General features: G+C 39.5%; 1 long non-coding RNA gene and 1 pseudogene across 2 annotated transcripts in view; one reads left to right on the top strand and one right to left on the bottom strand.

Annotated features, from left to right (window-relative positions):
• The window catches only part of LOC309808894 (centrosomal protein of 78 kDa-like), a 981,446-nt pseudogene that overhangs the window by 292,026 nt on the left and 667,127 nt on the right, over positions 1-22,293 (bottom strand). The window lies entirely within an intron of this gene.
• Positions 1-22,293, top strand: part of LOC309807710 — a 66,658-nt gene that overhangs the window by 31,765 nt on the left and 12,600 nt on the right. The window contains exon 2 of the long non-coding RNA XR_014294651.1: positions 1,103-1,229. This is a non-coding gene — a long non-coding RNA (uncharacterized lncRNA). The remainder of the gene's footprint in view (positions 1-1,102; positions 1,230-22,293) is intronic.

The following is a 22,293-nucleotide window of genomic DNA, read 5'->3' on the forward strand; positions in this document are numbered from 1 at the left end:
GGCAGCAGTTTCCTGCAGGAGTAATTTATTCAGTAATGCACCTCTGTTGGTTTCCTTCCGTGCCTCCATTCTCAATTCCCACTCCACTTCTGAGTCTTCTGGAAGCACCTCCCAGATGAACAGTTTGCATTCAAATTATTGCCTCAGGTTCTGCTTCTAGGGGAATTCAATTTATAGCCTCCTAACAATCCAGTGCTCCTTACAGAGCCATCACTGGTACAAGTACCAAGGCATGGCACATTATGTATCACTCCTCCTAAATCCTAATATTTTTAAACCGTTAGGAAAGAGCATGACCTTGAGGAGAAAAATCATTTATATGAGAATGGCCAATGGATAAAGGGAAGGAGAGACAGTGCCATTTGTTTTCCATTAATGATAGTGTGAAATTTATGGGCAGATGGTCTAACAGGTGTGACTATAATTTGAGGAGCCTGCTCCCTTGGTTACAGAAGACTGCTATTGTTATTATTATGGAAGCACAACCTCATGACTTTATTGCTTCACTTGATGTAGCCTTTTCCTTTACCCTTAAATCTTTCTACATCACTGAATTGCAGCCAATAGATTTATTTTCTCCCTATGGCTCCATCACAAAAAAAAGACACACATGTGCACACACACACAGAGTTTTGTGTATGCCAGTGCTAGAAAAGACAAGCTCATGGTGCATGTATGCAATGGATATTGTACATTACAGGTCTCTGTGAAATAGTCTTCTGCAGGTTCCTATGTTTATTTTATGAATAATTAACTTTAGTAAAGTTAATTTCCTGAAGATCTTGATGAAGACTGAAGAAAGGAAGTAAATTTTAAAGAAAAAGACTTAGAAACTTGCCCTTTTTGCCCTTTCTTTGTGTCTTAATGAACAAAGGATAACTGGGACTTTTTTGAAGTCTTTGCTTGAGTTGAAGACACAAAATGCAACCTGTACTCTTATCATAATATGTTCAGTTTATGAGTACACAAACTTATAAACTGTGAATTTCCCTCAAGTTATTATACCATTTAGAAGATGTTTGCTGGGACGTTTACTTAAAACCAAACAATTGAGGTCTATATGTCCAAATAATTTCCTTCTCTCTTGCTGTCTCCATTTCAGTTTCCTGAGTTTCTGGGAAGGCCTGGTTTCCCCAAAGGAACGATTTCTGGTAGAAGTCTGAAGGTCTGACCCAAGAAAAATAATCCAGTATAGCCAATGAATTGAGGACAAGAAGTTTTCCAATCAGGTAGGAACATTTAATCTCATACATTGCAATCACCTTAAGTAAGGTGTGCTGATAGCTGGATATGATTTAACTTCTTGGAAAAAGATGCATATATAACCTACCCCACAAGGAAGCTGTTCTCAATTCCCTTAGTGGTTGTGGTGTTTATTAGAGAGTGCCTTGGGGGAAGATGAATACAATAACAGTATGATGCTTTTTTTTTCATTTTTAGCTCATTGTTGCCAAGTACCCTTGGTGACCTTGGTGCCTGTGGTTTAATCCCAGGAGGTTAGACATGTGGAACAGCACATTAACCCTTTTTAGTATTTTCTCCCAATATAAATCATTTTTATAGGTTGTCTCCATGGTCTTCTAGTTGCTTATCAAACTTAAGCATCAAGTCTTCTAAGTGAGCAATAGCCCCTGTCAGTGTGAGGAAATCAGCTTGGTTCTTATTGGGGCACATCTTCTTGGTCTTGGCACAAAGTGAGTTCACATAGGGAGTTAGAAGGAGGAGAATGGGGCATGCGAAAGGGGAGTTCTGTGTTCTCATTTACCTATGCATGTTGAAACTCCACTAACAGTTTTATTTTCATTAGCAATTTGTGATAAAAACTTAGGGTAGGGCTTCCCTGGTGGCGCAGTGGTTGAGAGTCTGCCTGCCGATGCAGGGGACACGGGTTCGTGCCCCCGTCTGGGAAGATCCCACATACCGCGGAGCAGTTGGGCCCATGAGCCATGACCGCTGAGCCTGCGCGTCCAGAGCCTGTGCTCCGCAACGGGAGAGGCCACAACAGTGAGAGGCCCGTGTACCGCCAAAAAAACCAAAACTTACGGTAAAGGGAATAATGAAGCTATCCCACTATATGACACAACAAAAGATAGTAGTGACATCAAAATCAGGGCCTGTCCATCTCATTTGCAGTTATATACTCAGTGTTTAGCATAGCATTTGATCCCTCATCAGTATTCAATAAGAAGATGCGTGTTGAATGACTTAAGGATGAATTAATGAATGAAAAAAGTTAATATGGTAGAAAATGTGTTTTATCCTTGTATTTTCGTGTGTTGACTTCTGTATTTCAAGACCCAGCACTGTAACTGACACATAGAATATAAGCAGTAAAATTTGCTGAAAGAATGAATGAGTCCCCACAATTCTAAGAATAATTTTAAGACCAACACAGACCCCATATCTGCCAAGGTCTATGACAGAAGTATCCAGAGAAGAAAGCCTGATCTCAGCTAGTGGTAGAGCTGACAGAATTTATCTAGTTTTAATAATTTACAGCTCATCCCATTACATGTAGGCATAGTACCTACATGAGCCATACAATTAAATGTTGACTGAAAAAAAATGCACAACCTAAAAGTTGAGAATTATGTTTTATTTGGAGGACATACTGAGGACAAGTCAGGAGACAGCCTCTCAGATAGCTCTGAGGGACTGTTCTGAAGAGGTAAGGGAGGGCACAGGATATTTAGGGGTTTTTGCAAAAAAAAAAAAACAAACCCGGTAGTTGGAACATCAACATCTAGCTCCCCCAAGGTAGACTGCAGTGTGTTACCCTTCCCTCGGCCTACCCTGGGGCACCCTGAAGGGCCTACGGGTCTGAGTGTGGCCCAGCAAGCCCAGGGGAGCCAGCGGGTCCTCAGAGTTCTTGTCCTGAAACTGGCGCTGACGCAACGGGGCCACGAGTCTCTAGACACTTACTGCCGTTAAACGAATGCAGAACTGCGACTAAGGCCTCAGGGAACCTGCTTCACGCCTACCCTTCTGGATGCCAAATCAAGACCTTACGGTGAGGCTAGGGCCCCCGTTGAGATTCCCCTTAGCTCTAGAGCAGGGCAGGAAGAGCTGCCATCCAGGACCTGGAAGCACCCTCTTTCTTTCGAGAAAACTCTTTTTTTTCTCAGAGCCATGCCTGCAGGGTCTAGAAACACGGCAACAACAGTGTTTTTCAGGTTTTTTCCGGCTGCAAGAATGGAACTTTCAAAATGGGAAAACCAGGCTTTTCGCTATAGACGCCATGTGTAGATTGACACGCAGCCTAAATACGTGTGTTTTCTAACAAGTAAAAGAGACACAAGCTACCCACTGTGCCCTAAACTGAATCAACTTTTTAAAGCAGGGTGTTCTGCGACTAGCGAACGGCCTCAATGAAGGGATGCCTTCGGTCGGCCGAGGGACCTGTGTATCTTCCAGTATCCGGCCGTGTTACACGAAGAACTGTTCTTTAGTTGAAGTTGCAGTGCAAGCTGAATTTCCCCTTGAGGTATGGTGACCTCAGGTATGAGGTCCGGGGAAGAATTGCCTTCCTCCCCTTTGAAGTCCCAAACCACTACACCCAACATGTTTGTCTTTAGTTGAAAGTGGTATTTAAGGTGAGGATTTCAGCCATTTGGGAGATTTACTGAGTTCTCCTGGGTCTCTTCCATGTATACATATTATTAAATTTTGTTTGATTTTCTCCTGTTAATCTTAATCTGTCTCATGTCCATTTAATTCCTAGACTAACCAGAAAAATCTAGAAGGGTACAGGAAACTTTCTTCCTGCCCAACAGGCATTATAGTGCAGGGTACATTGCCTGCCTTTGAAAGCATCTGAACTTCTACACATTGAGAACCCTCTCCTTTCCATGCCCCTTTACCATAGGCATAAAGATTTCTGTGCACATCGAGGCTGAGAAGAACTCCTGAGTCCATCATTGTTTCTCCAGGCAGTCATGAAGACTGTCAGAGAGGAAGAACTTTTCCTCTGCCCTTCTGTAGGCAAATGGAGCAGGGGGTCCCCAAAGAAAAAGAATCAAATATAACTTTTTGACATAAGAGAAGCCATTTTAAGCCTAAATCATTTGTGATCTCAGCCTGGTCATGATGCTTGCTCTTGAACAGGTCTCAGTAATTAATGATCTTGTGAAATAAAATGGTCCCTTACCATCTGGTTCTATAAGAATGAAGTCACTAGCCACTGTAGTCTCTGACCTTGACAAAAAAGTAATCACTTGATCTAAAAGAGAACTGGAAATTTTTCTTTGAGCCAAATTTGAGGATTATAACCTGGGAAGAGCATCTCAGAAAACTCTGAAAACTGTTCTGCCCATTAGAAACCCAGGGAGGTGTATAAGTTTTTTTTGAGACAGAGGGCTGTACATCAAATGACATGTTATTGAACGTTTACATAATTCAGATCTAAGTGCCATCCTGCTGGTCATGTAACCCCTTACAAGGTCAAGAAGAAATGTTATCTCTTAAGGAGGGAGTTGTCTTGTTGATGTTAGGAGAATGTTGCTCTTTATGGTTGAGCAAGTGTCCCTGCCTATGGGGGAGGTTTGGTCAATGTATAATGCAGATGCACAATGCACAGTGTGGGGAGAGAGGAGACCAAAGGGCAGAGAAGAGTTTATGTTTAAATTTCTTGTCTTGCCATAAAATATAAATTTTGTTTCACAACCTTCAACACACCCTGAATGAAATTCAGGACAGAGATCAGGAATGAGGCAGTCTATGCTCTGGGAAAACCCGGCAGAACAGGCCTTCAGATAGTTAGATATTTTCAGAAGATTTTATGAGCCCAGTTTCTTTTATCTTCTCATATCTAGAAAAGCACTAAAATCATTCATGGAGACATCTGCTCCTTGTGACTAGCAGCCACCACTTCGTGACTAGCAGCAAATTTCTGCCAAAATGTGTCCCTGATTCCATGTGTCCCCCTTCACCAAAATCACATACATGCTGACCTTCCCCCTAACTCTTTCGAGCAGTTCCTCAGAGCTATCTGAGAGGCTGTTTCCTTGGCTATAGTCCTCATTTTGCCCCAAATAAAACTTAACTCACAACTCTCAGTTTGTGCTTTTTTTTTTTCAGTTGACAGTTTAAAACTTTCCCAATTTGGCTGTTCAAGGAGCCACCGTTTTGGGAAAATCCCTGGTGTTCTCCTTACTTGCTGCAAGTAATAAAGCCTTCCTTCTCCTGCCCTTTGGCTTGGTTGTGTCTTTTGGCTCAACAAAAGAAGTGTTTCAGGTAACACTTTTAGCTGGTCTAAGAATTAAATTGACGTAAGACTGATTAACAGGAGAAAATAAAACAAAAGTTTAATAATATGTATATCTAGGAGTCATTTTTGGCCTAAGCCATTTTGCAATGTAAGCCTGGCCAGGATGCTTGCCGTTGAAAGGGTCTCAGTAATTAATGATCTTAAGGGAACAAAATAATGCAGAATCAAAGGACTGTTTTCAGGTAAAAGAAGTAACAATAACAAAGATAATTGTAAAGACTCCCAGTTCTCTTTCAATGGTAAAGATTAGCCTGATCAACTGGGAACATAAGGAATGATGATATTGACCTTTTCTGACCCTCGTGACTTCAGTCCACTAAAGCTTGGACTCTGTGGACCACCCAAACCCCTTCATGAATATGCATATACCCTTAGCTTAAAAATTCCCCAATTTTGCTGTTCAGGAAGACACCGCTTTGGGAAAGACCCCCGGTGTTCTCTTTACTTGCTGCAAGTAACAAATCCTTTCTTCTCCCAATCTTTGTTTATGTTGTGCCTTTCAGCTTGACACCCACCAAGAGGCAAACCCAGGTTTTTGGGTAACATTAGCTCTTTGGCTGGCAATGAAAATGACATAAGGCAGATTAACAAGAGACAATTAAATTATTATGTGCACATGGGGAATTCACATAAGTATGAAGAATTCCAAAGACAGCAAGACAAGGTGACATATATATATTCTTGACTAAAGAGAAGTGAAACTGAGCAGGACCCTGTGGGGCTCCTGGGCACTAAAGTCTTTCTGTGTCCCCCATTTCTTGTTTGCAGGGACTAGGCTTCAGCCTCCACAACCTTCCCTGAATTCCAAAGGGTAGGGTCAAATAGTTGCTAATCAGGGAAGGGAGGGGCTGCAGAGACAAGGGAGGAACTGTCAAGAAACAATAGTGCAGCTTTTGGGACAAGATCCTGGTTCTGCCTCAAGGGAAACATATACCAATAACTGAGCTCTTCTACAGAACTAAAATCCCCAACAAATGGAAGATGTTAACTACTTGATGAAGCATCCTTCATTCTAGAGAGAAGGTCACGGTTTGATAACCTTGAGAAGCATAGAAGCTCATCAGGAGACCACCTGAGGGCAGATTAAAGGATTGCAGGCCCTGAACACACCATAATCCTTATCAGCAACCCTGACCTTGAACCATTGCTATAAAACTCCTCACCAAATCCCCCCAGGTTGGGACACATAGTTTTGAGGGCATTAGCCTGCTGTGTCCCCCTTTGCCTGGCAACACAATAAACCTATTCTTTTCTACTTCACCCAAACTCTGCCCCCGAATTCGATTCCATACCAGTGCACAGAGGCCAAATTTCGGCATCAGAAGGAGGTATGGGTCTGAAATTTCAAGGGGAAGTAAGGTAATTCACAGGAAGTTAAAAAGAGTTAATGTTTGGTAAGCAAATGTTTGCTGATCCATCCAAAGACAATGAGACACAGAGAGAATTTTTTTTTTGTGGTACACGTGCCTCTCACTGTTGTGGCCTCTCCCGTTGCGGAGCACAGGCTCCGGACGCACAGGCCCAGCAGCCATGGCTCATGGGCCCAGCCGCTCCGCGGCACGTGGGATCTTCCCGGACCGGGACACAAACCCGTGTCCCCGGCATCGGCAGGCGGGCTCTCAACCACTGCGCCACCAGGGAAGCCCCACAGAGAGGATTTTGATCAAATGGGCTTTTCAATGTTCCTCCTGTTCTACCACACCTAGTATTATACTACATTTATCTCTAGTGATAGCTTCTTCTTGGGACAGGCCTCCTGTCTTAAATTATTTTAGGCAGTAAGGGGGAATTTCAAAGGCTCTTCCTGAGTCTTGGGCCTTGATTGTTTTCAGCTCAAAATAATCCACATGCCATAGTGGCACGTCTTGTGGTGGCCTGCACTTAGACCCATTGGCTCCCACGTGCAAATGAGAACCATGCAATGACTCAGGGAGAGCCCTGAGCACATTATTCAGATAGACACCAACATGATGCAATTTTTCTTCGGTGTGTTCAGTGAGAGAAAGCAATCCAAGAGGCACTGCCCTTTTACTTTGGGGGAGGTTGAAAGTCCCTTCTTGGAAAGGAAAAATAAGTACTTTTAGAGCATTGAGAAAACCTAAAACCTGTGAGTCAGTTTTTTTAAGTGCAGAGTTAATTTTACCCAAATGTGTTTTCTTAAAAATTGCAACCAGTCCAGATCAGTCTCTTCGAGGGGTGTACCAGCTGTGATATTTGCTGACTTTACACTGTTCTGAAGTTGAGGACACCTTCCCTCTACTCAGTTAGTGTTTATTTTTATTAACTTTCAAAACTGTTTTAAGTAGGAGATCTTTTACTGGAGCCTGAGGATTGATAACGTTAACCCCTGTGACACTGCTCTGTTACCTCACATCAACCAAAGAATTGTGCAGGAGCTGATCACATACCCTGTGATTCCCCTCTCTCACCTGGTATTTAAAAATGCTTTCATGAAACCCATCAGGAAAGGGGGTTCAGGGGTTTTGAGCACTAGCTGACCTGAACTCCCTGCCTGGCACCTGCAATAAACGCTGCACTTTCCTTCGCCATAACCTGGTGTCAGTAGATTTGCTTTACTGCACATGGGAGAGCAGACCCACGTTTTTGTCATCAACATATTTATATATATTATTATATATCGTAGGCAATGGAGATATTTTACTTCTTTCCTATTGTGCTGTTTTATTTTTTAACTGAGTTAACCATGAAAGTCAATTTTTGTTGATAGAGGAGAAAAGGTACAAATTTATGAGCTATAGTTAAAAATTTAAAGCTTTTAAAATGCTTGTTATTTTTTTTTTAATTTAATTTTATTTTTTTGCTTTATAACAAATTTAATCAGTTATACATATACATATGTTTCCATATCCCCTCCCTTTTGCGTCTCCCTCCCACCCTCCCTATCCCACCCCTCCAGGCGGTCACAAAGTACCGAGCTGATCTCCCTGTGCTATGCGGCTGCTTCCCACTAGCTATCTACCTCACGTTTGGTAGTGTATATATGTCCATGCCTCTCTTTCGCTTTGTCACAGCTTACCCTTTCCCCTCCCCATATCCTCAAGTCCATTCTCAGTAGGTCTGTGTCTTTATTCCTGTTTTACCCCTAGGTTCTTCATGACATTGTTTTTCTTAAATTCCATATATATGTGTTAGCATACAGTATTTGTCTTTCTCTTTCTGATTTACTTCACTCTGTATGACAGACTCTAGGTCTATCCACCTCATTACAAATAGCTCAGTTTCGTTTCTTTTTATGGCTGAGTAATATTCCATTGTATATATGTGCCACATCTTCTTTATCCATTCATCCGATGATGGACACTTAGGTTGTTTCCATCTCCGGGCTATTGTGAATAGAGCTGCAATGAACATTTTGGTACATGTCTCTTTTTGATTAATGGTTTTCTCAGGGTATATGCCCAGTAGTGGGATTGCTGGGTCATATGGTAGCTCTATTTGTAGTTTTTTAAGGAACCTCCATACTGTTCTCCATAGCGGCTGTACCAATTCACATTCCCACCAGCAGTGCAAGAGTGTTCCCTGTTCTCCACACCCTCTCCAGCATTTATTGTTTCTAGATTTCTTGATGATGTCCATTCTGACTGGTGTGAGATGATATCTCATTGTAGTTCTGATTTGCATTTCTCTAATGATTAATGATGTTGAGCATTCTTTCATGTGTTTGTTGGCAGTCTGTATATCTTCTTTGGAGAAATGTCTATTTAGGTCTTCTGCCCATTTTTGGATTGGGTTGTTTGTTTTTTTGCTGTTGAGCTGCATGAGCTGCTTATAAATTTTGGAGATTAATCCTCTGTCAGTTGCTTCATTTGCAAATATTTTCTCCTATTCTGAGGGTTCTCTTTTGGTCTTGTTTATGGTTTCCTTTGCTGTGCAAAAGCTTTGAAGTTTCATTAGGTCCCATGTGTTTATTTTTGTTTTTATTTCCATTTCTGTAGGAGGTGGGTCCAAAAGGATCTTGCTGTGATTTATGTCATAGAGTGTTCTGCCTCTGTTTTCCTCTAAGAGTTTGATAGTTTCTGGCCTTACATTTAGGTCTTTAATCCATTTTGAGCTTATTTTTGTGTATGGTGTTAGGGAATGATCTAATCTCATACTTTTACATGTCCCTGTCCAGTTTTCCCAGCACCACTTATTGAAGAGGCTGTCCTTTCTCCACTGTACTTTCCTGCCTCCTTTATCAAAGATAAGTTGACCATATGTGCGTGGGTTTATCTCTGGGTTTTCTATCTTGTTCCATTGATCTATCTTTCTGTTTTTGTGCCAGTACCACACTGTCTTGATTACTGTAGCTTTGTAGTATAGTCTGAAGTCAGGGAGCCTGATTCCTCCAGCTCCGTTTTTTGTTCTCAAGATTGCTTTGGCTATTCGGGGTCTTTTGTTTTTCCAAACAAATTTTGAAATTTTTTGTTCTAGTTCTGTGAAAAATGCCAGTGGTAGTTTGATAGGGATTGCATTGAATCTGTAGATTGCTTTGGGTAGTAGAGTCATTTTCACAATATTGATTCTTCCAATCGAGGCGCATGGTATATCTCTCCATCTGTTTGTATCTTCTTTAATTCCTTTCATCAGTGCCTTATAATTTTCTGCATACAGGTCTTTTGTCTCCTTAGGTAGGTTTATTCCTAGATATTTTATTCTTTTTGTTGCAATGGTAAATGGGAGTGTTTTCTTGATTTCACTTTCAGATTTTTCATCATTAATGTACAGGAATGCCAGAGATTTCTGTGCATTAATTTTGTATCCTGCTACTTTACCAAATTCATTGATTAGCTCTAGTAATTTTCTGGTGGCCTCTTCAGGATTCTCTATGTATAGTATCATGTCATCTGCAAACAATGACAGCTTTACTTCTTCTTTTCCAATTTGGATTCCTTTTATTTCCTTTTCTTCTCTGATTGCTGTGGCTAAAACTTCCAAAACGAAGTTGAATAAGAGTGGTGAGAGTGGGCAGCCTTGTCTTGTTCCTGATCTTAGTGGAAATGGTTTCAGTTTTTCACCATTGAGGACGATGTTGGCTGTGGGTTTGTCATATATGGCCTTTATTATGTTGAGGAAAGTTCCCTCTATGCCTACTTTCTGCAGGGTTTTTATCATAAATGGGTGTTGAATTTTGTCAAAAGCTTTCTCTGCATCTATTGAGATGATCATGTGGTTTTTCTTCTTCAATTTGTTAATACGGTGTATCACATTGATTGATTTGCATATATTGAAGAATCCTTGCATTCCTGGAATAAATCCCACTTGATCATGGTGTATGATCCTTTCAATGTGCTGTTGGATTCTGTTTGCTAGTATTTTGTGGAGGATTTTTGCATCTATGTTCATCAGTGATATTGGCCTGTAGTTTTCTTTCTTTGTGACATCCTTGTCTGGTTTTGGTATCAGGGTGATGGTGGCCTCATAAAATGAGTTTGGGAGTGTTCCTCCCTCTGCTATATTTTGGAAGAGTTTGAGAAGGATAGGTGTTAGCTCTTCTCTAAATGCTTGATAGAATTCACCTGTGAAGCCATCTGGTCCTGGGCTTTTGTTTGTTGGAAGATTTTTAATCACAGTTTCAATTTCAGTGCTTGTGATTGTTCTATTCATATTTTCTATTTCTTCCTGATTCAGTTTTGGCAGGTTGTGCATTTCTAAGAATTTGTCCATTTCTTCCAGGTTGTCCATTTTATTGGCATAGAGTTTCTTGTAGTAATCTCTCCTGATCTTTTGTATTTCTGCAGTGTCAGTTGTTACTTCTCCTTTTTCATTTCTAATTCTATTGATTTGAGTCTTCTCCCTTTTTTTCTTGATGAGTCTGGCTAATGGTTTATCAATTTTGTTTATCTTCTCAAAGAACCAGCTTTTAGTTTTATTGATCTTTGCTATCGTTTCCTTCATTTCCTTCATAGACCTAGAGTCTGTCATACAGAGTGAAGTAAGTCAGAAAGAGAAAGACAAATACTGTATGCTAACACATATATATGGAATTTAAGAAAAATGCTTGTTATTTATAATGAGATTTATATAATAGAGAATTAGGAAATAATTCTGTATTTAAATGGTTCGATTGTGATTGTGGAACATGAAATTGGTAGTCCACAGGACATATACTAAATTTTCACCCTTAGTGATACTGTATTTCTACTGTCCATGTCAAGCTAAAATGTTGTTTTTCAACAATCTTTAGCAAACATATCTTAGTTTTATTATTCAGAGGGAATATAGGAGCTCAATTTGATATAGGGAACTTGAGCATTCCATCAACATGAATTTGAAGAATACACTAAGAATATCTTCTACATTACATTGGAGTAGTGAATTCCTGGTAATTATTTAGGGAATTCTTTTGAAAAATATAGTCACCAGGGGCCGATAATTGAATTCTATTGAAATATAGAGATAGATATTAATAAGAATGGAAAATCATATTTTCATTTTATATTGCCCATATCTTCATTTTATTTGTAGGTTTTGAAAGTTTGCAAGAGAAAGATATCAGAATTTATACTTCATTCAGCAGAATCCCTTGGACCAAATGATCACACACTCAGAATACATAAGTGGAGACATTACTGACTGTGGCCCAGGAGACAAGGACAAGACCTAGAAAAGACACAGTAAATAATGGAGGGAAAGAAAGATTGGAATAGACAGGCATTTCTCTTAATGAAAAATGTTAACAGTAGAATCCTTGAGGGAGAATCTTTGAAAACATTGGATTTCTATAACAATAAAAAATTGAGTCCCAAAGTACAATGATGATACAATGATAACAATAATGAATAAATAGGATAAAGAAATTATATGTTAACTGGCATACATTCCAGGCGATTATCAAACTCCTGCAGAAACCAGGGCTTTCTGGCCTTTAATTCCCCTTGGGCAGAACCGCAGTGCCCCTGTCCCCAGCCCTCAGCCATCACCTCCAGGACTACAGAGGCAGAGTCCTGGCCCTCAAGTCAGGCTGCCTCACTGACTTGAATGCCCATGGAAAAGGGAACATTGATCCTGACCTGAGACACAGCCCTCAGATGTTTGTAAGCTGGAAAGTCTGCATCAGACTTCCTCCTTGCATCTCTCTAGGGTGAACTAGGGAAAACAAAACGTCCCAAAACCCTTTCCCACAGAAGAAGTCTGGGAAAAAACACATGACGATCTTGGCCTTGGTGCCAGGTGAGGCTGATATAACTAGAGCACACCTTCTCCTGGGTTTGGTACCAGAATCCAGGGCCCTGGTGGGAGGACCTGGGCTCTGCCCTGGGTTCCATGGACACAGACAAGCAAGTGTGATCTCAGCAACCTTCAAGGACCCAGATGTGAGAAAGAGGCAATGAAGACATGATGGCTGCTTCAGGGTGGCTTGGTGTCAGCCTAGAACAGCTGGACTCCATAAGGAATAACACACTGTGGAGGGAAATAATAAAGAATTTATAATAGGAACAGAAAATAGTTTTATTTGAGCCAAGCTGAGGGCTATAATCTGGGAGGCAGCCCCTCAAAAGGCTCTAAGGAGCTTCTCCACTGAAGCATGGTAGTCTTGTACTTTATCAGAACAAAGAACATACATCCAACATGACAGGGGTCTATTCCTTGAAGATTTCAAAAGAGACAGATTGAGGACATGTCTAGTGAGACAGTGGGATCCTGGCACGTGGGAAAGGAGCCTCATCTTCGAGAGGGTGTGAACACGGGCATCGTAAGAAGGGAGTCACTTATCCTTCTTTTTGAATCAGGCATTTCTTTTCCTTAATGGTTAAAGCAGATGTGCTCTGTGTGCTTGACAGGCTCTTTCAGTTCACACAGAGTTTACACTGAACCATGTATAAGCCTAAATGACTTCCCCATACCCCATTACGTGAAAAATTTCTCCCTCAACACTATAATTTGGGGCTTGACTGATCTTGGCGATAAACCAGACACATAATACCCTCAGCTCTCCAAGCCTCTCCACCTGCAGATCCTGCTGTATCCTCCCCCCAGGGCACAGCACCACAAGAGGGTGTCGGGTGAGGGGTTTGGGACTCAGAGAACTGACTCCCGAAAGTGTTTCTGTTTTCCAAGATAAATAACAATACAGTTTGGATTCTAAAAATCATCCAAATAAGTGAAAAAAAAAATGCTAGACCAACAGTGAATCACAGCGTTTTTCATAAGATAAATGAATGTTATATAATGAAAGAGTAAATAGAGCCCAGAGGCTTTACTATGTAAAATTAAAATGGAGTTCAGTAGTGTTTAAAACACATCCAAAGGTCACATTTATGAGCTGCAAGTCCAGCTGTATTCCACAAGAATTTAGGCAAATGCATGAAAGATGAGTTATGAGTAAAGCACTATCCCCAAACTGTGGGTGTGGGGAAACTCATCCTAGCACTTTGTGCAGAACTAATACATGGCAACCATATCTGGTTTCAAAACTGATATTTTCTGCAACTAAAAAGGCAGAAATAAGCTAAATAAGCTACCTATCCCCCCTTTGTCCTTCAGTTATTAATTAAGACTCCTATTTCTTCCTCTCTTATCTATTTTTTAAATTCCAATTTCAAATGCCAAAATATTCAGCTATTATATATGATATTGTTCTCTTAATTTAGTCTCTACACAGCCTGAAATTTCTTTTTAATTTCCCTATTATATAATTAGTTTTATATTCATCAATTATGTGATATTTCCAGCAGGTACTGAGCTTTTATGCTCCAAATGTATGCCCTTCCATACTTTAATGCACATAAATATACTTTATACTTTTACATCAATTTAAAAGGTAATCTATTGAGTGCAAATTCTGTCTTCAGCATTTTGTTGGGGTCAGCAGTGGGGAGAGAAAATGTAGAAGAAGGAAAAGACATGGCTTATTGTTCTCAGAAGAAGTTACAGAGAAACCTCTGACTTCCTTATCAAAAGGAGGCCCATTTCTTTTTCAATGTCTTTTCTTTTTTTTTTTAATTTATTATTTATTTATTTATTTATTTATGGCTGCATTGGGTTTTCGTTGCTGCGCGTGGGCTTTCTCTAGTTGCGGCAAGCAGGGGATTCTCTTCGTTGCGGTGTGAGGGCTTCTCATTGTGGTGGCTCCTCTTGTTGCGCAGCACGGGCTCTAGGCTCATGGGCTTCAGTAGTTGCAACATGCGGGCTCAGTAGTTGTGGCTCGCGGACTTAGTTGCTCCATGACATGTGGGATCTTCCTGGACCAGGGCTTGAACCCGTGTCCCCTGCACTGGCAGGCGGATTCTTAACCACTGTGCCACCAGGGAAGCCCTCAATGTCTTTTCTATTGACTTCAAATCTATCGGGCTTTAAAATTATTTGTGTGTGTGTGTGCTCATATTCTGACTGTCTCTCACAGCAGATTGTGAGTTCTGTGAAAGTGAGGCAGGAGATAGATGGGCCCCAGGGTAAGCAGCAGGAGTTCATTCCCTCTGGACAGAAACTCCAAAATATCAATAACAGGGCAATCGAGAAAGGAGGCTGTGCCCTGCCCAGATAAGAGATAAAAGACTAGATGTTCCTCATTCTCGTAGTCAAGGAGACCTTCCCAGCTACACATGTGCAGAAGGGTTCCTTGGAGGTCAAAAAGGGAGAGGGCACCACCCCATAGTAAGTGATGTCAACTACCCATAGGCCTCTTCGCTAGAATCCATCTTGGCTAAGAGATGCACATGAACACGGGAGGACCCTGAGGTATACCAAATATGGACTCAGAACCAGGCAAAGCAAGATGATTGGTCAAAGGAAACCTGGAAGAAATTCCCCATAAAAGTGATTCAAACTACCATGTGAGCGCAACTCTCTCTCTGAGCCCGCCCATGTGTCTATCCACATGTATTCTTTGTCCTCCTAATAAACACTTTACTTGTTTCACTACTTTCCATCTCTGTGGAAATTCATTTCTACACAGCAGACAGGCCAGGACCTTGTCACTGGCCACTAGTCCCTGGTGGTCTAGTGGCTAGGATTTAGTGCTTTCACTGCCCCGGCCTGACTTCAATCTCTGGCCAGGAACCAAAATCCTGCTTCAAGCAGCTGCAGGCTGAGGCCACCTGAGATGAAAACAGGGCCAATGTTTATCTTGTTTAAGGTCATGTCTTGTTAAAAAACAAAATTCAACTGAGTAAATTTGAAAATCTGATTGGCCTTATTTGATGCTTTATGAATTGGGCAGCATCTCATCTAGTAAATAGAAGAGCACTTTGAGAAGTTACACAGAGTGGAAGGTTTTTATAGAAAGGAGGGTGGGCAAGAAAGTCTTAGCAAAAGAAAAAAAGGTTATTTGGGACCAGTACTATCTTCTCTTTGTAGGGAAGGGAAGCCTTGAGTTTTATCTTGCAGATTGCCTCTTCTTCTTGGGTTGGGGGAGATGGAGAGGGCCCCTGTGATAGATTACCACATTGGTGCTGACCAGAAGATTCCAGATTTCAGAATTAAGATAACATTTCTGGTGAAGGTCGAAATTGCAAGTAGGTTAGGTATTAAATATATGCATGGTATCGTGGGCTTCAGCACAAATGAAACCATTTTGTGTCAGTGGTTTTCCTCCTTAATAGTCCCTAATGCAGAACTAGCAGAAACACAGCAAAGATTTGTGAAAAAGTAAATGAGTGCCTAACTCAATTGGTCAACTGGTGTAAAGAATGTGGCATAAGAATAAAAAGATCTAGAGAGCAGATGAAAGAAGCTTTTGTTTATATTTTTAAAAGGAATGTCTTCTGTGTTTTCAAATTACTGCAAATCTAATCAGCAATGTTGATGTGACTATTAAAAATGATGCTTTTTGAAAGGTTAGAGAAAGGAAAAACAAGAAAAAAATAAGGATGTTTGGCATTCTGGATGTTGGCTAAATGGCAATTTAATCACTAAGAACATGTTTTATTCTATTGTCATGATGTATATGTAATATATGTAAACATATATTTATATGTCATACATAATATATATTTCCTTTTAATCACCCCTACTGGGGTACAATTTACATACAACTGATAGCACTCATGTAAAGTGTATAGCACAGTTAGATAAATTTTGACAAATATATACAGTTGTGTAATCACTACCACAATCATGATACAGAAAATTTCCATTACCCAGAAAGTTTCCTTAGGCTCCTTTGTGGTCAATCCTCACCTTCCTACAAAAGTGATATGATGATTTGCTTTCAGTGACTATAGTTTTCCCATTCTCAAATTTACATAAATAGAATCTAACAGTGTGTATTTGGTTCCTGCTTTCTTTCACTCAGCATGTTTTGAGATTCATCCATGTATGTATATTAATATTTCATTCCCCTTTATTGCTGATGTGAATTACTCATTCACTTGATGATGAACATTTGAGCTGTTTACAGTTTGCAGCCTTAACCTTTATGAAACCATCAGGATTTCCATTAGAATTCTTTAATTTCTTACCCAATTCAATGGTATGATTTGAAAGTTATCAGAAACCTGCACTTGTCAGAAAGTCTTTAGTATGAATCTTCCTGAAGATGAAGCATTTTTGCAAAAGCATCTATGAATGATAAAAAGACTTAAAAAGACACAGTTAAAGAGCTGGTTAAAATGCAATTGACAAAAAAAAATTTGTTTACTTCTGTAACATACAAATTTGACATATTCAAATTTTAGAAATTTTATTTAATTTCATATAACATAAGAATATCTATATTAATGATATTTAGTATAATCTAAATGTATAACCTAAGAAGGTTGGAGATACATTTATCTCTAATCAATTGACAGTGCCTCCCATAATATACCAAATAATCCTAATTAGTTTAATATCTCTCTTTGAGATGACTTAGGGGTCCTCTGAAACATCCCAAAGCTATCCAGAGGTCAAAATATCTTTAATTAGGATTCTATCCTTGAGAAGTTTATCCAAAATGTTAAAAAGTTTCAAGACACTTGGTCAAATAGGATTACAGATCACTGTGAAACAATGCTTATCCATTTAACCAAAGTTACAATGAAAGATTTTAAAAGCAAGTACGGAAAGTTATAACAGATTATTTAAAAGGTAAAGAAAATTTACCATCTGTAATCAAAAGCAAATCAATATTCCAAGAAAACTTTTTTCTCTTAACAGAGAGAGAAAAAATTTTTAAGTTTTTGTACCACTTTACTTTTAATCTTAAAATTCATTTACTCAATTAAATTCATTCTAATCTTAGTGAGTCCTGACAACACATAGAATTTCTTTCTAAAGATTACTTTTTCCCCAGAAATCTACAACTTTCTATATTCATATTAACTTGCCCTTTATTTTATTTCCTATTTAGAAATACCCAGCTTTAAGACAAAATTACTTCCTTTTTCTTTAACAAAATAAATTCCTATTCTTCATACCTTCTTTTAATGAAAACACACATCCTATTACCCTGTATACTAAAATGTTCTCCTTATTTCTAGTGGCTTTAATTACATATTTAATTAGAATTCTCAAGTCTTAAAAACCTAAATTCCTAGTGAAAATTAAGAAGTAAGCAATTATGAGCTGTTCTTTACATTAGCATTCTGTAGATTGGCAAATTTATAAATAAATGCTATTTATAATTTCTAAAAATATGTGCTTTCTTATGGAAAATGTCTCAGTGTGACACCAAACATATTTATTAATAGTCTTAAATATCTTTACTTTCTCTGTAAAAGGAAGCCAATGTTTAGTAATTAATATTTCAGTATATTATTTTATTTGGAAAAGACTTCGATATTCAATGAATTCTCATCATTTAGCTTAATTTAGTTAAACTCTAAAATTTCAAGTTACTAAAACGTCCAGAAAAGCTATTTTTAAGTAGACATTCCTAAAACATAATTATTCCCAGAGTTCACCTAACAACTCTTGTCTCATTTACCTCTATTTTATTCACTTGTTCTCAAAAATTATGTTTAGATTACCCAAGAAAACTTTATGAGACATTAGACCAAGTCAGCCATTATCCCAAATTTAATATTGAATATTTTTCAGATCACATGAATCTGAAATTCATTCAAGTTAGTTTCTTTTATATTTCTGAGAATTTCTGTAAGTGCTTAATTTCCTTTAAGTCAATTAAATAGAGCTCATTTACAAACTAACTTTGATAATACCATCCAAAGGAAAAGAGATATATTTATAATGTACACATGGACATACATACATTCCAGACAAACAGAGATCTCACAGTTTTCCTGCCTGAGTTTAAAAAGGACTCTTTTCCCTTTTTTCCCCCCTCAGTCTCAGGAATTGGCGATGGTATAGACAAGACAAGAGTGAGTGAGAGTACATTAGAGCCCAGGGTAGAACATTTACATTTCAAAGGCACAGGGGGAAAAATGTAAGTTCCTCCTAGTAAGATTTGTTTCCTTCTGGTCAGAATAGTGAAGAGATACTTTTAACAAGCCAGCTTTTTCATTCGCAAAAACAAGTTTTAGAATGTCAAAAAGTGCCCCATCTGGGTCATTATTCTCCAGAGCCTAAAGAATACTGTGACCACATGGTTTTAGAAAAATATCACCTTCTCCTTTTCATGGGTACGAGCCCATGAAACTAAGAGCTAAGAATTTCCCGATTCTGCAAAATACACCGTAGGGAATATAAGATGAAACAGAGCTCTGATTACCCATTCTCAGTTGTTTATGGCTGGTAATCTTAAAATCTCAAACAAACAAACAAATGTAGTGTCTCAGGGTTTCAAACTCCTCAGCCCAAAAGGGAAAATCCCACCAAATGGTTAGCCACTGACAGACCCAAATGGCTAAGAGAATGAATACCCTGGTATTATCACACACAAGTTCCACTACTTACTAGAGAAATCTCAACCAGCAAAGCATGTGTCTTTTTCCCTTTACCACAGAAATCAAAAGTGCCATGGGCCAATGATGCCTGGTCAGTGGCAAGTGTTCAGGGCCATCTCTGAGACAAAGGTGCTCAAGCAGCTGCTGAGTAGTATCCATGAGCTGCCACTGGTCAGGGGCCAGTGTGCTATGGTTGAGATGCCCACTAGGGATGGTGGCCCCTTCATGGTTGCCCAAATTATTGCCAAACCAAACACAGATTCACTCACCCAATGCAGAGCAAAGCCAATCTACTGATACCAGTTGTGGTGAAGGAAAGTACAGTGTTTATTTGCAGGATGCGAAGCAAGGATAACAAGCAGCTAATGCTCAAAAGACCCAAACTCCCTGAAGACTTTTGGGCAAGTGTTTCTAAAGACAACATTAGGAGTGAGGGTCTCAGGGTGAATTATCAGTTCATGGACATTCTTTTGATTAGTTGGTGGAGAGGTGACAGGGTGATATTTTGGGAACCTTAATCATCAGCCTTCTTGTTCCAACCAGTCTGGGACCTACATGCTTGTGATCAGCATGTAGTCAAATCCTCCATCAGGTGGAGAGCCTTAGTGTCTACAAAAAACGCTCAAGTGTCGTGGTCCATACGTGGGTTGGAAAAGAATTTCCAGGCACAAGGCAGAATGTAAAGAAGATAGAATTTATTAGAGGAAAGTGTCTCTGCCAGAACAGCAGGCTGACTTCCTAGTAGTCTGGGGGAGTGGACCCCAAACATGTGCTATTGATCAGTTTTTATAGCCAGAAAACAAAGGAATGCTCCAAGGTGAAAATTTCGTTTACTAATTGGTCGAGGCACATATACTTTCCTTCTATAGGGTGGCAGTGGGACAGGGAAGATGCCTTTTCTTATTTGGGACAGGTCTCATGGCCCAGCTGGGCTCAGGAATTTCATAAGCATCACAACATGGTGGGGAGGGCAATTAAGGGTCTGATAAGGGGTGTAACGCTGACACTTTTTCAGAGAGGGTTGTCCTTTGTCCTTGAAGCACCATTGTCCTTGGAGCACCACATCAAGGATATGTGTCAGACTGTTATCTATATCCCTTGAGGAGAAAGGGATATAGACAACACTGTTTTTCAATCTATTGTTACTTTTCTTGCTTGACTGCTTTTCCTTTGTTTCTGAATTTTGTCAGTTCTGTAATCATTAACTGCTCTCTGGAAATCAAGGGAGGCCTAGGAGACTAAAGCTTTGTTCTACAAACAAGAAGCAGGGAACACTGGGAGTCTGTCACTGGGAAGGCCCCACAGGATCCTACTCAGTTTCACAATCATGAATAAAGTTGTTTCTATGAACGTTCATGTACAAATTTTGTGTGGACATATTTTTCTAATTTAAATTCCTAGGGGGTGAAATTAGGGGGTTGTATTAATGCCGAACTGTTTTCCAAAGTAGTACATCATTTCACATCTTCTTCAGGAATGTATGAGACTTCTGGTTGTTCTCCATCCTTACTAACATTTGATGCTATCAATCTTTTTAATTTTAGTCATTCTAGTAGATGTGAAGTTATTTGCATTGTGGTTTTAATTTTTCTTTGATGACTGATAATGCTGAACATTTTTAAATGTTGCTTATTTACCATTCCTGTATCTTCTTTGGTTAAGTGTCTTATTAAATTTTTTGCCCAATTTAAATTAAATTGTTTGTCTACTAAGTAGTGTTTTAGTAAAAGCTGGAGAAGAAGCAAGTTTGGCTGGATTACAGAAAACAAGGGGGAGAGTGGTAGGAATGAGGCCAAGAGAGACATGGGAGAAGGGGAGAACAGATCAAAAAGGACTTTGAGGCCTTGGTGAGAACTTTGGATTTATTGTAATTAAATTGAATTCACTGGATGATTTTGAGTATAGAGTGGCACAATCAGGCTTAAATTTTAAGGGACCACTTTGGCAGCTCTGTGAACAGGCCAGAGGAATGGGAGTAAACACAGGATAGACCAGGAGGTTATTGCAGCAGTCAGAAAGAGAGAAACTGGTTAGTTGCAGTTCTGAATGACCTTTCCCCTCACTCTTGTTCCTGACATTCCAAACTGCATAATTTCAGATGTGGAAGACTGAGAAATGTCCTGGATTTTCTCAACAGAATAGTGACTTACTCAAGGCCTTTAAGTGGAACACACTCTACTGAGGGTTGAGAGAAAGCTGACAATAGTGGCTTGCTTAGCTTAACTCAGTGGTTATGGTTGTTCGTTGTGGTTGCAATATTATGGTTGTGTGACTCTTTGGTTAGTATTCACTTTCTCCATCTTGGAATATACGTTTGATGAGGATGGAAAAATTATCTCTGTTTTTAACTCACCACTGTAGCCTCAGTTTGAGCACAGTGTCTGCCAATTAGCATTTAGTCAATGGGTTTTTTTGTAGGGGAGTGAATGTGTGTATGTGTGAGGGAGAGAGAGAAGAGGGGCAGAAACAGAGAGGGGAAGAGACAGACATAGGGACAGGGGAACAAGTCCATATTGCAAAAGAACAGGACAATATTTTCTGTGAGTAGAATGCTCAGAGCCTGTGTACTGTGTTCTTTTCTACTTTCTCAGGTTAGATTTATCACTTCATAAATTTTCTTTATCTTATCCAAAATGAATCTACATTTTTTTTTCTTATAAGTATAAAGAAAAAGATTTTTTGGGGGGGGAATTTTTAATGTCTCACTACAATTCAAGTGCCATACATGTCTCTTTCTATTATTTGTATATCTTGAAAATATACCAGCATTATTGTCTAACACAAAGGAGGCACTAAATAAAATTTTTTCTTTGAAACATTGGTACTATAAATTATAAGAGACAGGAGCCATGTTTTCACAGCTCTGTTTCTTGAGCACCCAGCCCAATGGTATTGTGGAGATGGAATAACAATCACCATGAGCACAGGTCAGTGCTGACAAAGGGACTTGCTTTCTCTCTAAACCATTTGACTTTGTTGGTGCCCAGGGCAGGATGCTCCAAAATATGCCTCAGTGGAATATTACTTTGAATTAAAGTTACTGAAGAAATGACTGATGCAAGAGAGACACACTGACCTTCCTATCTGTCTCCATGAAAGCAGGAAATTAGTATCTCATGTGAATGGTGCCCTCCCTGTACCAGGAGGTAGAAAGACATCATTAGCACCAGAGATAGGGAATGCAGGGTCAAGAAGGCTGTATAAACCTTGTTACTTCTTTAACTCAAGAAGGTTGGCAGGGACATTTCTTCCTCCTCA

This window comes from Mesoplodon mirus, assembly GCF_964341445.2.
Source record: "Mesoplodon mirus genome assembly, chromosome: 7".
In the NCBI taxonomy this organism is placed as follows: domain Eukaryota; kingdom Metazoa; phylum Chordata; class Mammalia; order Artiodactyla; family Ziphiidae; genus Mesoplodon; species Mesoplodon mirus.